This window comes from Bufo gargarizans, chromosome 2 (assembly GCF_014858855.1).
Source record: "Bufo gargarizans isolate SCDJY-AF-19 chromosome 2, ASM1485885v1, whole genome shotgun sequence".
Taxonomy (NCBI): Eukaryota; Metazoa; Chordata; class Amphibia; order Anura; family Bufonidae; genus Bufo; species Bufo gargarizans.
Genome location: NC_058081.1, coordinates 458,088,010 through 458,103,657, shown reverse-complemented (window position 1 = coordinate 458,103,657; position 15,648 = coordinate 458,088,010).

Here is a 15,648-nt window from a genome sequence, read left to right as displayed (position 1 = left end):
TTCTTGGGCAGGGCTATGTGGATGGCCCTGGGAAACCCTGCCAGCAGAGTCATCAAAAAGCAGAAGAGACTGCTGCATGACTTGGGGCTCAGACTGCTTGGCTGATTTGCAAGGGGGTAAGGTGAAAGACTGATGGCCATGGGCTGCAGGTGCCAACTCTGATCTTTCAGCAAGGGACTGGGTGGGAGACCATGTGAAGAAACTGGAGGCACTGTCAGCCACCCAATCTATCGCCTGTACTTATTCTGGCCTCACCATTCATAGAACCGCATTCAGCCCTACCAAATAACGCTGAAGGTTCTGTCACCTACTCGCACCTGAGGAAGGTTTTTCACTTATGCGTGTAGCTGGCACAGATCGACCACATGCTCTCCCTGAAACAGGAGTTCCACCAACACCAGCAGCACCACGACTAGGGCCATGTCCCTTATTTGACGCTCTCCTGATTCTTTGCGTTCACCCACCAAACTAACAGATGGTTTATGTCAGGCGACAATGTAACCGCCAATAGTCAACAATTAAGTTCACTGACAGTAAGGCTGTGCCGGTGTCATAAAGAGAAAACATTTCTTGAGGTCACACAACAGTGAGACAGGCACAATTTATACAATTACTTCACGGTCACAAATAATGTGAATTTGTCAACCAACAATGTAACTGCAGTATTGACTGGTTGTATTGGACTGTCAGAAGTGCAGCAAAGGCTGCAAATGTACTATCTGGCACAAAATAGGTGTTTTTTTCAAACAAAAATATAACAGCAGTATTTAACCCCTTAAGGACTCAGCCCTATTTCACCTTAAAGGGAACCTGTCACCAGTTTTATGGTGTCCTAACTAAGGGCAACATAAATAAGTGACTGATTCTCTTAGCAAAATGCTGGGTCACTGCTGGTAAAATGAAGAAAAAAATCATTTTTATTTATAAAAAAATACCAAATTTACCAAAAATTTGCAAAACAAATATTTCCAAGTTTCAATTTCTCTACTTCTATAATACATAGTAATACCTTAAAAAATAGTTATTACTTTGCATTCCCATGTGTCTGCTTCTTGTTTGGATCATTTGGGGAATTATATTTTATTTTTTGGGGATGTTACAAGACTTTAAAGAAGTTTAGAAGCAAATCTTTGAAATTTTTCAGAAATTTTCAAAAACCCAATTTTTAGGGACCAGTTCAGGTCTGAAGTCACTTTGCAAGGCTTACATAATAGAAACCACCCAAAAATGACCCCATTCTATAAACTACACCCCTCAAGGTATTCAAAACTGATTTTTACAAACTTTTTTAACCCTTTAGGTGTTCCACAAGAGTTAATGGAAAATAGAGATACAATTTAAAATTTTATTTTGAATATTATTTATTTTTATTAATTTTAATATTTTTTTCCAGTTACAAAGCAAGGGTTAACAGCCAAACCAAACTCATTATTTATGTCCCTGATTCTGTAGTTTACGGAAACACCCCGTATGTGGTCGTAAACCGCTGTACGTGCACACGGCAGGGCGCAGAAGGAAAGGAATGCCATATGGTTTGTCAGAACTATTGGGTATGAATAAAGTCCATAAGTATAAGGCCTATATAAGAGTATGGACATGAGCCTAAGGGACAACCATTTAGCCTTATTTTAAAAGTGCAGAGTGAGTTCAGGATTTTTTTACTCTGAAATTGCTAACCTAAAGTTTACGATATGTACCAAAGTGCTTACCTAAGTCTGTTTTTGTAAGAAGGAGATGTCCCAAGGTCTAATGAAATGTAATTGCCTAGATAAGACAATGTATTAGAAATGTGAGTTCTGATGATTTTCAGTGAATAGAAAAACTTTAATCTTTCTTTGTGATTTTATATTAATCAATGTATGAGTAGATTGATTTTATATTATCAACTTTAATATGTGTGCGGAATATATAGTATATATAAGAGTATGGTCCTTATAGCTATATTCAGTTTTAAGATTAGAAACGAGGTACAAATTCCTCTGTCATTTTTAGAATCTCTCTCAGTGTAACACACAAGTTAATTATTTATTTCCTTGAGGTTTTCTTGAATGGAGAAATATGGACACAGGTGATCATGAACAAACCCTGTCTTTTCCAAGAACAATGACTTAAGAATAGTCATGTGTATCTTGATTTAATTAGGTCTGGTCAAAAGATTTAAGGATAAACAAGGTGGTTGACTAAGTATAAAAGTCATTGTCTATTCAAGATCTTCTCAAGGTTTTGTCTGAAACCTTAGATAAAATTTATTGCTAGTATGTAAATAAGAGAAATAAGTGAGTGCTTCGATTTTTGTATGGAGTACTAGTGCCATCTAGTGTTAGGATAACAAAGATCTAGGGTGTATTTTCCCCTAGAGGGAAAATACTAGAGGGAGGTTCTATTGATTATAAAGTGAGGTCACTAGTTAATGATAAAACTTTGCCAAGCCCTTTCTAAGATAGGATAAAAATAATGGTATGGGCTGACAGAAGGGATTGATCTCTAGAGCTCTCTAGCTCTCTCTCTGACCATCTTCAAAAAGACCAGATCCAGCCCTGACCACCTTTTCAGTCATTGGAGGCAGCCATCTTAGAACCATTGAAACTGATTTCTGCTAGCTGACATTTTGGTATAGTATAACCTTACCTATATTTTATAGGATAATTCATTAATATAATAGATATCTATATATATTCAATTAACCATACCTTGTGTATAGTATCTGTTTTGGAATAAGATTGGGGTGTACCTGCAGCATCATCCTGAAAATGAATCCAATACAGGGAGATTGAAAATATACTGGTGAAAACAGGGTATTATCTCCAAGGAATTGAATTCAGTTCTAGACCAGTATGGTTGATTATTTATTTATATATATATATATATATATATATATATATATATATATATTTGTGTAGATAAAAGATAAACCAGATTTGGGTTAATCGGACATTTGTCGGCTGAGAGAAATCAAGTGTTTAATTGATTTAAAATATAATTGAGGGGTATCATTATAAGAAGACATAATTGTGCATATATATATATTCTCAATTATTTTTGACTTTATCACTATTTTGCATATCATTGATTGAATTTTATTATCACCAGTATATGACGGTTGAATTGGACTGTCAGAAATGCAGCAAATGCTGAAAATGTAGTATCTAGCACAAAAAGGGTGTTTTTTTCAATCCACAATATAACAGCAGTATTTAACGGTTGTATTGGACTGTGAGAAATGCAGCAAAGGCCGCAAATGTAGTATCTAGCAAAAAAAGGGTGTTTTTTTTAAACCCCACTATAACAGCCGTATTTAACTGCCGTGTTTGATGGTCAGAAATGCAGCAAAGGCCGCAAATGTAGTGTCTAGCACAAAAAGTTTTTTTTTTTTTAAATCCACAATATAACAGCAGTATTTATCGGCTGTATTGGACCGTCAGAAATGCTGCAAAGGCCGCAATGTTGTATCTAGCACAAAAAGCGTGTTTTTTTTAAATCCACAATATAACGCAGTATTTATCAGCTGTATTGGACTGTCAGAAATGCAGAAAAGGCCGCAATGTTGTATCTAGCACAAAAAAGGTGTTTTTTTCAAATAAAAATATTGCAGCAGAATTTATCGGCTGTTTTGGACTGTCAGAAATGCAACAAAAGGCCGCAAATGTAGTATCTAGCAAAAAAAGGGTGTTTTTTTTCAAACCACAATATAACAGCAGTATTTAACGGTTGTATTAAACTATCAGAAATGCATCAAAGGCCGCAAATGTAGTATCTAGCACAAAAAGGGTGTTTTTTTCAATCCACAATATAACAGCAGTATTTAACGGTTGTATTGGACTGTGAGAAATGCAGCAAAGGCCGCAAATGTAGTATCTAGCAAAAAAAGGGTGTTTTTTTTAAACCCCACTATAACAGCCGTATTTAACTGCCGTGTTTGATGGTCAGAAATGCAGCAAAGGCCGCAAATGTAGTGTCTAGCACAAAAAGGTTTTTTTTTTTTAAATCCACAATATAACAGCAGTATTTATCGGCTGTATTGGACCGTCAGAAATGCTGCAAAGGCCGCAATGTTGTATCTAGCACAAAAAGCGTGTTTTTTTTTAATCCACAATATAACGCAGTATTTATCAGCTGTATTGGACTGTCAGAAATGCAGAAAAGGCTGCAATGTTGTATCTAGCACAAAAAAGGTGTTTTTTTTCAAATAAAAATATTGCAGCAGAATTTATCGGCTGTTTTGGACTGTCAGAAATGCAACAAAAGGCCGCAAATGTAGTATCTAGCAAAAAAAGGGTGTTTTTTTTTCAAACCACAATATAACAGCAGTATTTAACGGTTGTATTTAACTGTCAGAAATGCAGCAAAGGCCGCAAATGTAGTATCTAGCACAAAAAGATAGTTTTTTTTCAAACCACAATATAACAGCAGTATTTAACGGTTGTATTGGACTGTCAGAAATGCAGCAAATGCCGCAAATGTATCTAGCACAAAAAGTTTTTTTTTTTTAAACCAAATTATAACAGCAGTATTTAACGGTTTTATTGGACTGTCATAAATGTAGCAAAGGCCACAAATGTAGTATCTAGCACAAAAAGGTAGTTTTTTTTCTAACCACAAAATAACAGCAGTATGTAACAGTTGAATACACGGCAAACTGGGCTGTAAAATATCTCACTTGCACAACTGAATGGTAATTAGGCTCAACATTTTTAATATTTTTACACAAAAGGCTTTTCAACAGATAAGTGCAACCATGAGAGGCAAATATATTTGTGTTTCGCCAGTAATATACGACAAACTTGGCTGTAAAATATCTCACTGCACCACTGAATGGCAATTAGACCCAGATTTTTTTCTATTTTTACACAAAAGGCTTTTCAACAGATAAGTGCTACAATGAAAGGCGAATATATTTGTATTTCTCCAGTAATACACAGCAAACTGGGCTGTAAAATATCTCACTGCACCGCAGAACAGCAATTAGGCCCACATTTTTCTCTATTTTTACACAAATGGCTTTTCAGCAAATAAGTGCATCAATGAAATGCAAATATATTTGTATTTCGCCAGTAATACACAGCAAACTGGGCTGTAAAATATCATACTGCGCCACTGAACAACAATTAGGCCCAAATGTATTTCTATTTTTACACAAAAGGCTTTTCAACAGATAAGTGCAACCATGATAGGCAAATATATATGTATTTTGCCAGTAATACACAGCAAACTGGGCTGTAAAATATCATACTGCTTCACTTAACGGCAATTCGGCACGGCAAATTGGGCTGTAAAATATCTCACAGGACCACTGAACGGTAAATAGGCCCTAATTTTTTTACATTTTTACACAAAAGGCTAATTAACAGATAAGTGCAACAATGAAAGGCAAATATATTTGTATTTCACAAGTAATACACGGAAAACTGGGCTGTAAAATATCTCACTGCACCGCGGAATGGCAATTATGCCCATATATTTTTCAATTTTTACACAAAAGGCTTTTCAACAGATAAGTGCAACAATGAAAGGCAAATTTAGTTTCATTTCGCCAGTAATGCACGGCAAACAGGGCTGTAAGATATCTCACTGCACCGCGGAACGGCAATTGTGCCCATATTTTTTTCTATTTTTACACAAAAGACTTTTTAACAGATAAGTACAACCATTAATGGCAAATTTATTTTTATTTAGCCAGTAATACATGGCAACCTGGGCTGTAAAATATCTCACTGCTTCCCTGAGCGGCAAAGATATTTTTACTTTACACTAAAACATGCAAAAAATGCTTTAATACAGATAACTGCACCGCTAGGCGGCAAATATATTTTCTCTCTTTCCATTAATACAAGCAAAAATAGGCTTTTAAACTGAAAACTGCACTGCTAGGCGGCAAAGATATTTTTTCCTTTTCCACTAATAAATGCAAACAAGGGCTTTAAAACAGATAACTGCACCGCTGAGCGGCAAATGTATTTTACTTTTGCCACTAATACAGCCAACAACCATGTTTTCTTGATGGATATGCACCTGTGACTATGAATATGAATGTGCTAGTCTACATTTTTTTGTAGTATATATTAAGGATAGCGCCTCTTTTAGACTGAGCAACGCCCATCTGCCTGGGGCTTCTGAGCAGAGTATAAATGTAGCTGGTTCCTACACTGCCCTGAAAATTGTAAGCTTTGGTAAGTACAAGAGAGGAGGTCTGTTAGGCCTCTTTCACACGGGCGTCATGTTTTTTGCCCAGATAAGATGCTGGTGCGTTGCAGGAAAATGCAAAATTTTTCCACGAAAGTGCAAAACATTGTAATGCGCTTTGCACATGCGTGTGAAAAATCGGCATATTTGGTACCCAAACCCGAACTTCTTCACAGATGTTTGGGTTAGGTGTTCTGTAGATTGTATTATTTTCCCTTATAACATGGTTATAAGGGAAAATAATAACATTCTTAATACAGAATGCATAGTATAATTGGGCTGGAGGGATTAAAACATTTTTTTTAAAATATTTTAACTCACCTTAATCCACTTGATTGCACAGACGGTATCTCTTCTGTCTTCTTCTTTGCTGTGCACAGGAAAAGGACCTTTGATGACGTCACTGTGCTCATCACATGGTCCAATACCATGGTTCATCACCATGGTGATGGACCATGTGATTGGATCATGTGATGTGACGTCACCACAGGTCCTTAGCCAGCAGCTCAACATTACAGAAGAAGACAGAGATCCCCAACTACGCAATCAAGTGGACTCGGTGAGTTAATTTTTTTTTATTTTTAACCCCTCCATCACTATTTTACTTTGCATTCTATATATATGTTATAAGGGAAAGTAATACAGATCGGGTCCCCATCCCGATCGTCTCCTAGCAACCATGCGTGAAAATTGCACCGCAACCGCATTTGCTTGCGGATGCTTGCAATTTTCACGCAGCCCCATTCACTTCTATGGGGCCTGCGTTGCGTGAAAAACGCAGAATATAGAGCATGCTGCGATTTTCACGCAACGCACAAGTGATGAATGGGTCCGGGTGCAATGTGTTCAACTCACACGTTGCACCTGCGCGGAATACTCACCCGTGTGATAGGGGCCTTAGTTTTAGACTGGTTTCACAAGGGCGTTGCGGGTGCATTGCGGGAACATGCACGATTTTTTACGAGTGCAAAACATTATAATGCGTTTTGCACGCGCGTGAGAACAATCGGCATGTTTGGTACCAAAACCCGAACTTCTTCACAGATGTTCGGGTTTGGGTTAGGTGTTGTGTAGATTGTATTATTTTTCCTTATAAAATGGTTATCAGGGAAAATAATAGCATTCTTAATACAGAATGCTTAGTACAATAGGACTGGAAGGGTTAAAAAAATATTTTAAAAAAATCGCAGCATGCTATATATTGTGCGTTTTTCACGCAGGCCCTATAGAAGTGAATGGGGCTGTGTGAAAATTGCAAGTATCCGCAAGCAAGTGCGGATGCGGTGCGATTTTCACGCACGGTTGCTAGGAGACGATCGGAATGGGGACCCGATCTTTATTATTTTCCCTTATAACATGGTTATAAGGGAAAATAATAGCATTCTTAATAGAGAATGCATAGTACAATAGAGCTGGAGGGGTTAAAAAATGTTTTACAATGATTTAACTCACCTTAATCCACTTGTTTGTGCAACCAGATTTCTCTTCTTTCTTCAGGACCTGGTTAAAGGACCTTTAATGACCTCACTATGCTCATCACATGGTCCGTCACATGATCCATCACCATGGTGATGGATCATGTGACGGACCATGTGATAAGTGCAGTGACGTCATCACAGGTCCTTTTCCTACTGCACAGCAAAGATGAAGACAGGAAAGAAGCCGGGCTGCACGAACAAGTGGATTAAGGTGAGTTAAATCATTGTAAAAAAAAAAATTAACCCCTCCAGCTCTATTGTACTATGCATTCCCTATTAAGAATGCTATTATTTTCCCTTATAACCATGTTATAAGGGAAAATAATAAAGATCGGGTCCCCATTCCTATCGTCTCCTAACAACCGTGCGTGAAAATCGCACCGCATCCGCACTTGCTTGCGGATACTTGCAATTTTCACACAGCCCCATTCTCTTCTATAGGGCCTGCGTGAAAAACGCACAATATATAGCATGCTGCGATTTTCATGCAATGCACAAGTGATGCGTGAAAATCACGTGCACAGCCCCATATAAATGAATGGGTTCGAATTCAGTGCGGGTGCAATGCATTCACCTCACGCATTGCACCCACGTGGAAATCTAGCCCGTGTGAAAGAGGCCTTAGAAACCCATCTGCGGAAGCCACCTTGACGCCTTGTAGATGGGCCTGACACGCGTTTGATAAAAAATGTGTGCAAAGAGCTTCAATTTTTCCATTTATAGTAGGTATAATACCACTTTGATTTAGAATGATCCCCATTTCTCAGATCTATTGTTTGTATGTGAAATGTTGTGCAGCCATTTTATTATCAACCATGTTTGCTTGATGGATATGCACCTGTGACTATGAATATGAATGTGCTAGTCTAAATTTTCTTGTAGTATATATTAAGGGTAGCGCCCATCTGCCTGGGGCTTCTGAGTAGAGTATAAATGTAGCTGGTTCCTACACTGCCCTGAAAATTGTAGGCTTAAGTAAGTCCAAGAGAGGCAATCTCTTAGTGTTAGGTACCCATCTGCGGAAGCCACCTTGACGCCTGGTAGATGGGCCCGACACACGTTTGATCAAAAATGTGCACAAAGAGCTTTTATTTTTCCATTTATAGTAGGTATAATACAATACCACTTTAATTTAGAATGCTCCACATTTCGCAGCTCTATTGTTTGTATATGAAATATTGTGCAGCCATGTTATTGTCAACCATGTTTGCTTGATGAATATGCATCTGTGACTATGAATATGAATGTGCTAGTCTAAATTTTCTTGTATATATTGAGGGTTCCTGACAGGGCTGTCCGCTCTCACCACGTTTCAAGTCCGCTCATGCCACAGTGACCAGCATCTTTCACTGATGTTGGTTCCACCTCTCTGTGCGCGCCACAACCAGTAGCGCTTTACTGTTCCTTCTGCTCTTCCATATTAAAGCACATATTTTCATATCCTTTTCCAATCTAACTATTTAGCAGTAATCCTGTCTTCTTTTGTACCCATTAATTTATCTAATCGTCTCAGGTACTGCCATATCATGTTATTGTCCTTTCTGTTTTTCCATATTGAAGCATATTTACTCATACCCTCTACCATTCTAATCATCTACCAGCAATCATGTGTGTATATATATATATATATATATATATATATATATATTTATATATACATTCACCTAAAGAATTATTAGGAACACCATACTAATACAGTGTTGGACCCCCTTTTGCCTTCAGAACTGCTCAGGTAGCCTGTGGAATTTAAACGATGGCCAATTGGCACTAAGGGGCCTAAAGTGTGCCCAGAAAACATCCCCCACACCATTACACCATTACACCACCACCACGAGCCTGCACAGTGGTAACAAGGCATGATGGATACATGTTCTCATTCTGTTTATGCCAAATTCGGACTCTACCATTTGAATGTCTGTCACGACCATGGTCATGGTCGTGACTCCTGATCCGCATGCAGTTGCCTGCAGTCTGGTTTTGTTGTTCAACTACAAGTGAGTGCCACTAGTATGTTGCCTCACTTGTGGTTGCCGCTGGCAACATGTTGTTATCTTCAGTATAGCAGCCTGAACTGTGCTAGGCTGCTTGCTGCTATGTGCATGCGGTTGCACCTGGCAACCTCCCTTGTTGGTGTGCTTTTAGTATGTCTGGTGGGCACAGGGTTTATTTATGGGTGCATGTCCCCTTTTAAGTTGCTGTCTTCCCTTCCCTGGTGTGAGAAGGGTTAACTCCCTTCTGTGTGTGTGAACACTGGGTGTATCTGTGTGGGTGTGGCTACATGGGCTATTTAGCCTCTGCTGAGAGCAGTAGTCAGGGGGGTGCTTCAGCCATGGTCTGCTGGAGTCGTCCTCCTACTTTATACCATATGCCAGTGAGGGCCACCATTGTGGTCATAGGTTTATGTTACATGATGTTATGAAGATGTTTGTTTGGTCTTTATTCTTTGCAGCTTATGGTCCTCAGTTCCTGTGTGATGTGTGGTGTGTGCTGTGTCTGTTTGTGTTGTTGTGGACAGCAGAACTTGCACATGGGTTCCAGGCTTTGTGTCTGTGGCAGGTGAATGTTGTGTTTGTGGCATGTACCTGTCATTGCCATAAGTTGTATATGTTCCCGCTTCCTTGCAGCTTGGCCAGTGAGACTCCTGTTCCTCCATATCCGTCTTACCCTGCTCCTAGTTTAGGGCCACCCTGAGGGCTAGCAGGGACTTCAAGGTTCTGGAGTATGAGCCCTCCAACCATCAGGGTCGGCTCATACAGCTAGGAGTCAGGGTCAGATTAGGGATGCGATTAGGAGGTGACCTGCTCCCTAATTCTGTCATCCTGGTCGAGCAGCCATTAACATATTCTGGCATCGCACGGCTGAGGGTTTTCCCCATTCTCAGCAGTGACAGTGTCTCAGCAGAAATAGAGACTCATCAGACCAGGCAACATTTTTCCAGTCTTCAACAGTCCAATTTTAGTGAGCTCGTGCAAATTGTAGCTTCCTTTTCCTATTTGTAGTGGAGATGAGTGGTACCCGGTGGGGTCTTCTGCTGTTGTAGCCCATCCGCCTCAAGGTTGTGCGTGTTGTGGCTTCACAAATGCTTTGCTGCATACCTCGGTTGTAACGAGTGGTTATTTCAGTCAACGTTGCTCTTCTATCAGCTTGAATCAGTAAGGCCCATTCTTCTCTGACCTCTAGCATCAACAAGGCATTTTCGCCCACAGGACTGCCTCATGCTGGATGTTTTTCCCTTTTCACACCATTCTTTGCAAACCCTAGAAATGGTTGTGCGTGAAAATCCCAGTAACTGAGCAGATTGTGAAATACTCAGACCGGCCCGTCTGGCACCAACAACCATGCCACGCTCAAAATTGCTTAAATCACCTTTCTTTCCCATTCTGACATTCAGTTTGGAGTTCAGGAGATTGTCTTGACCAGGACCACAACCCTACATGCATTGGAGCAACTGCCATGTGATTGGTTGACTAGATAATCGCATTAATGAGAAATAGAACAGGTGTTCCTAATAATTCTTTAGGTGAGTGTGTGTGTGTATATATATATATATATATATATATATTTATTTATTTTTTATTTTATTTTTATTTCTCTAATTGTGTCAGATATTGCAATATCATGCATAGCTCCTTCTGTTCTTCCATATTAAAACATGTTCTTCACATTTAAAAATACTGGGCACTCTCACTTATGTAGAACCATACAGTTTATTACAGTACATATAATCATAAACGCACAATCGCAAGTTCTTCACATTCTAACACATCACTCCACATCATATATCTCTCTATTATCATTCACTCAGTCAATACTGCAACCTACTATCAGTTTCAGTCATGCCTTTGAATTATCAATTAAAGCTTTATAGAGGTTTATAGTATATTGTCCTCTACCCAGCTATCCCTCATCTAACCACTACACTCCCCCTATCACGCATCATCCACCAATATCGGCACTTCCCACTGTTGCCGCTCCCCCGCTCAGAAAACATCAGCATCACCAGCGCTCCATTGCGCTCTCCAATCCACCAAGCAAATGGTTCTTCCCACATGACCTGTTATAAAATTTAGGTTATTTATCTATTCATTTCCTCATTTACTGGTTCATCTTTTTTATTTTTATTAATTATATAATAGTCTTCCACCAATCAATTATCGATCTTATCTTCTGGTTTCAGGACAAATTGTTTATTGGTACAAAATACACTGCCTGTCCCCCAAAAAAGTTGCCACCTGGATTTAACTAAGCAAATAGTTATAAGCCTCCTATTGGATAATTACTGCATGGACAATTATCTTTAACCCCAACTGGTGCAATGAGTTGCTTCTCATTTCTTAAACAACCATGTCGAAAGACACATCTTGTGGTCATGGAAAATATGTTAGTCTGTTTGAGAAGGGTCAAATAATTATCATGTATCAAGCAGAGAAAACATCTAAGAAGATTGCAAAAACTACAAAAATTGGGTTAAGAACTGTCCAACGCATTATTAAAAACTGGAAGGATAGTGGTGACCCATCATATTCAAGGAAGAAATGTGGCGGGAAAAATTAATGACCATGATCAGTGATCACTTAAACGCTTGGTGAAATCAAATATAAGAAAAACAACAGAAGAACTCAGGGCTATGTTTAATAGTGAAAGTAAGAGCATTTCCACACGCACAATGCAAAGGGAACTCAAGGGATTGGGACTGAACAGCTGTGTAGCCGTAAGAAAAGCATTAATCAGTGAGGCAAACCAGAAAAAAAGGCTTTAATTTGCTAGATTGAACTCTGGAGCAATGGAAGAAGGTCATGTGGTCTGATGAGTCAAGATTTACCCTGTTCCAGAGTGATGGGCACATCAGGGTAAGAAGAGAGGCAGATGAAGTGATGCACCAATCGTGCCTAGTGCCTACTGTACAAGCCTGTGGGGGCAGTGCTATGATCTGGGGTTGCTGCAGTTGGTCAGGTCTAGGTTCATCATTATGTATTCCAAGAATGGAGGTCAGCTGACTACCTGAACATACTGAATGACCAGGTTATTCCATCAATGGTTTTTTTTCTATCCTGATGGCACAGGCATATTCCTAGATGACAATGTCAGGATTCATTGGGCTCAAATTGTGAAAGAGTGGTTCAGGGAGCATGAGACATCATTTTTACACATGGATTGACCACCACAGAGTCCAGACCTTAACCCCATTGAGAATCTTTGGGATGTGCTGGAGAAGGCTTTGCGCAGCAGTCAGACTCTACCATCATCAATGCAAGATCTTGGTGAAAAATGTATGCAACTAATGACAGTGCTTTGTGACTTTTCATTAGCAATGAATTCCTCCATATTATTAATTTCCTCATTTACTGGTTCATCTTTTTATTTATTTGTTTATTTTATTAATTATATAGTCTTCCACCAATCAATTATTGATTTTATATTCTGGTTTTGCAAACAGGACTAATTGTTTATTGGTACAAAATAGATATCAAATAACAAATAAATAAAGAAGAGAAAGAAGCAGATAAAATGTCTGGAATGGAACAGAGACTGTTTGCATACATGACGGGGACAACGAGAATGGACTTCATTACCCCCACAACTCCAGCCACAATTGTGTAACGTTTTTATACCTTCCTATATTTATATATCCTGTTATATATATATTTTTTTATATTTTTTTTCTATATCTTTTTAACAATTGTTCACACGAAACAACAGTGCAATGAGTTTGGTCCAAAATAATCTATAGAGGGCCTTCTAGAGAAGCCAGAGATACCTATTAGTAAAAAATGCACCAGTGATGAAAAAACACATATAAAATGCTATAAAACCGCAATTCAACAAGAATCCTACCTTACACCATTAGATCCATTCCAGATTTACTACAGAGCCATCTAGGAAGACATATATATAAGAGCCGATGTGTCAGACAGATCAAATATAGCCTCTGAGGAGGAAGACAGCAGAGTCTTCGAAACGCATCTGGCGTATAAGATATATTTGATCTGGCACCACTATAACTGATAATTAGACATTCAACATCGCTCTCCTAACCGATGTTAAAGAAAGCGCTTTCAAGTAAAAAAAAGGCCAGAAATTACGTCAGTGATCGGCGTGCTACAGGAAGTAGCAGGAAACTAGCTCAGCTCCATCACCTGTGCAGGCACCGTTGGAGACACGAGGGACGCCAAAGACACACAGGGAGCCTCACTACAAGCTGACTCTGGAACCGCTAAAAAAGAGCAACGAAATACAGCAGTGCTCCGTCTACCAGTCATAACAGACTGCATCTGCCATACAGATCATGTATTCGTGCTAAGTGAGGTACTATCGAAGCCTTCTATTAGAGATCACAAAAGATAAGTCAGAGGTAAATTTACCCTGTACTCACTCCACGTGGGACGCCATGAATAAGACATCATCTACATACATGTGAGTACTGGAATAACTCTCTGCAACCGTACTTTGTATCACTGAACTTTTTGATCATATTGTGAACTCAAGTTCCAGATTGCAACACTATATATGACTATCAATCAGCAACTATAAGTTACATTTCCCAGAGAAACTACTTTGAAAGTGTATCACTATTGCGGAGTTCCTTCCTACAAGTGGCAGTACGTACACATCATCACTCTGACTATTATTTTTCTTGATCATATTTTTTCTATTAGCACGTTCGCACTTTAGAGTATAATCTCTATTTTTGTTGCACTCCCCGCATTTTTTGCATTTGTTGGATTTTTAGTATTTTGTATCCATTTAACTTTTTTATACACTTTTTTATATGCATTGGTCTACATTTTTCTTTTTCCATTTGCACAGATTTGGACTATATTTATTATACCTATCACAAATATAGGTCACCTCTCGAATTGGGTATTTATCTATATTTTTTCCACACAACTTTGTCATAAAGAAACCTGCTCACGACATCACATCTATGATCTACTTGGACCCCTTTTGCTTGAGATTGGAATGAACTCTTCCTTGACCTCAGAACCTGTATCTTAGTGGTTGTTCTACAAGGCTACCAGCTGATACCCACTTTTTACTGAATAACCGCAGTGCTGCTACTAGTTGGCTATATATATTTTGGAATATAACTGTTTGGACATTTTATATACATATATATTTTATTTATATTTTATACTTACACCCATTTAATAAATAAATTCTAGTGACCAACTACATATTGAGTCTATGCGATTCCACTTCACTTTTTCTTAACTATTTGATTTGGTGAACAGAGTGCGACATCAGTTTGGAGCACCTTGCCATCGCCAACCAGAGGCAGAGCCGCCCTAGACATTCTTTTAAATCTGTACATAGCTCCTTTTTTATGCATCATAAAGTGCTTGCATAGCTTTTATTTTGCAGCTTTAACTGACAAAAAATTGATGGCCATCTGTTTTTTTCAATATGACTGATGAAAATGAAGCAATATTTGCCATTGTGTGTGTGTGAGTGTAGTAATTTCCTTGGCCTTTTACTGTAAATTAATTCATTTCAAAAAGTGTTATACTATATGTATTTTGTTCTAGATATGGATTTGTTGTGACTCAAAAGGTCTTTTAACTTTTAATCATTTGATGCTCTGTGGACTTTTGACTACCCTTTTGGACTTTCCTGGTGCTCTCCTCGATTCTTTTTCTTTTGGGTTTTCTTTTTTATTCAGAATCCTGATGTCCAGTAGGATGACATGATTTGACCTCGTCAGATTGCTGTCATTTTTCACCTTAGTTTTATTGTTGTCAGACCTGGCTGGCTGTATTGTGGCATTGCAGAATTGTATAAAAAATAAAAATAAATAAACTTAAGTCCTCAGAAGTATTTTATGTGTACAAAGTAACACCAATTTGCTTATAATTGGGGTTACACTAAGCCCTTCAAAATATTAGTGCAGTTGAATGCACACATAAGATCCACAAAAATAACTGTATGGATTTCTAACAGCAGTTGTCAACCAAAAATGGATGTTAGGCAAAGATCTCGACATCCTGCTGGA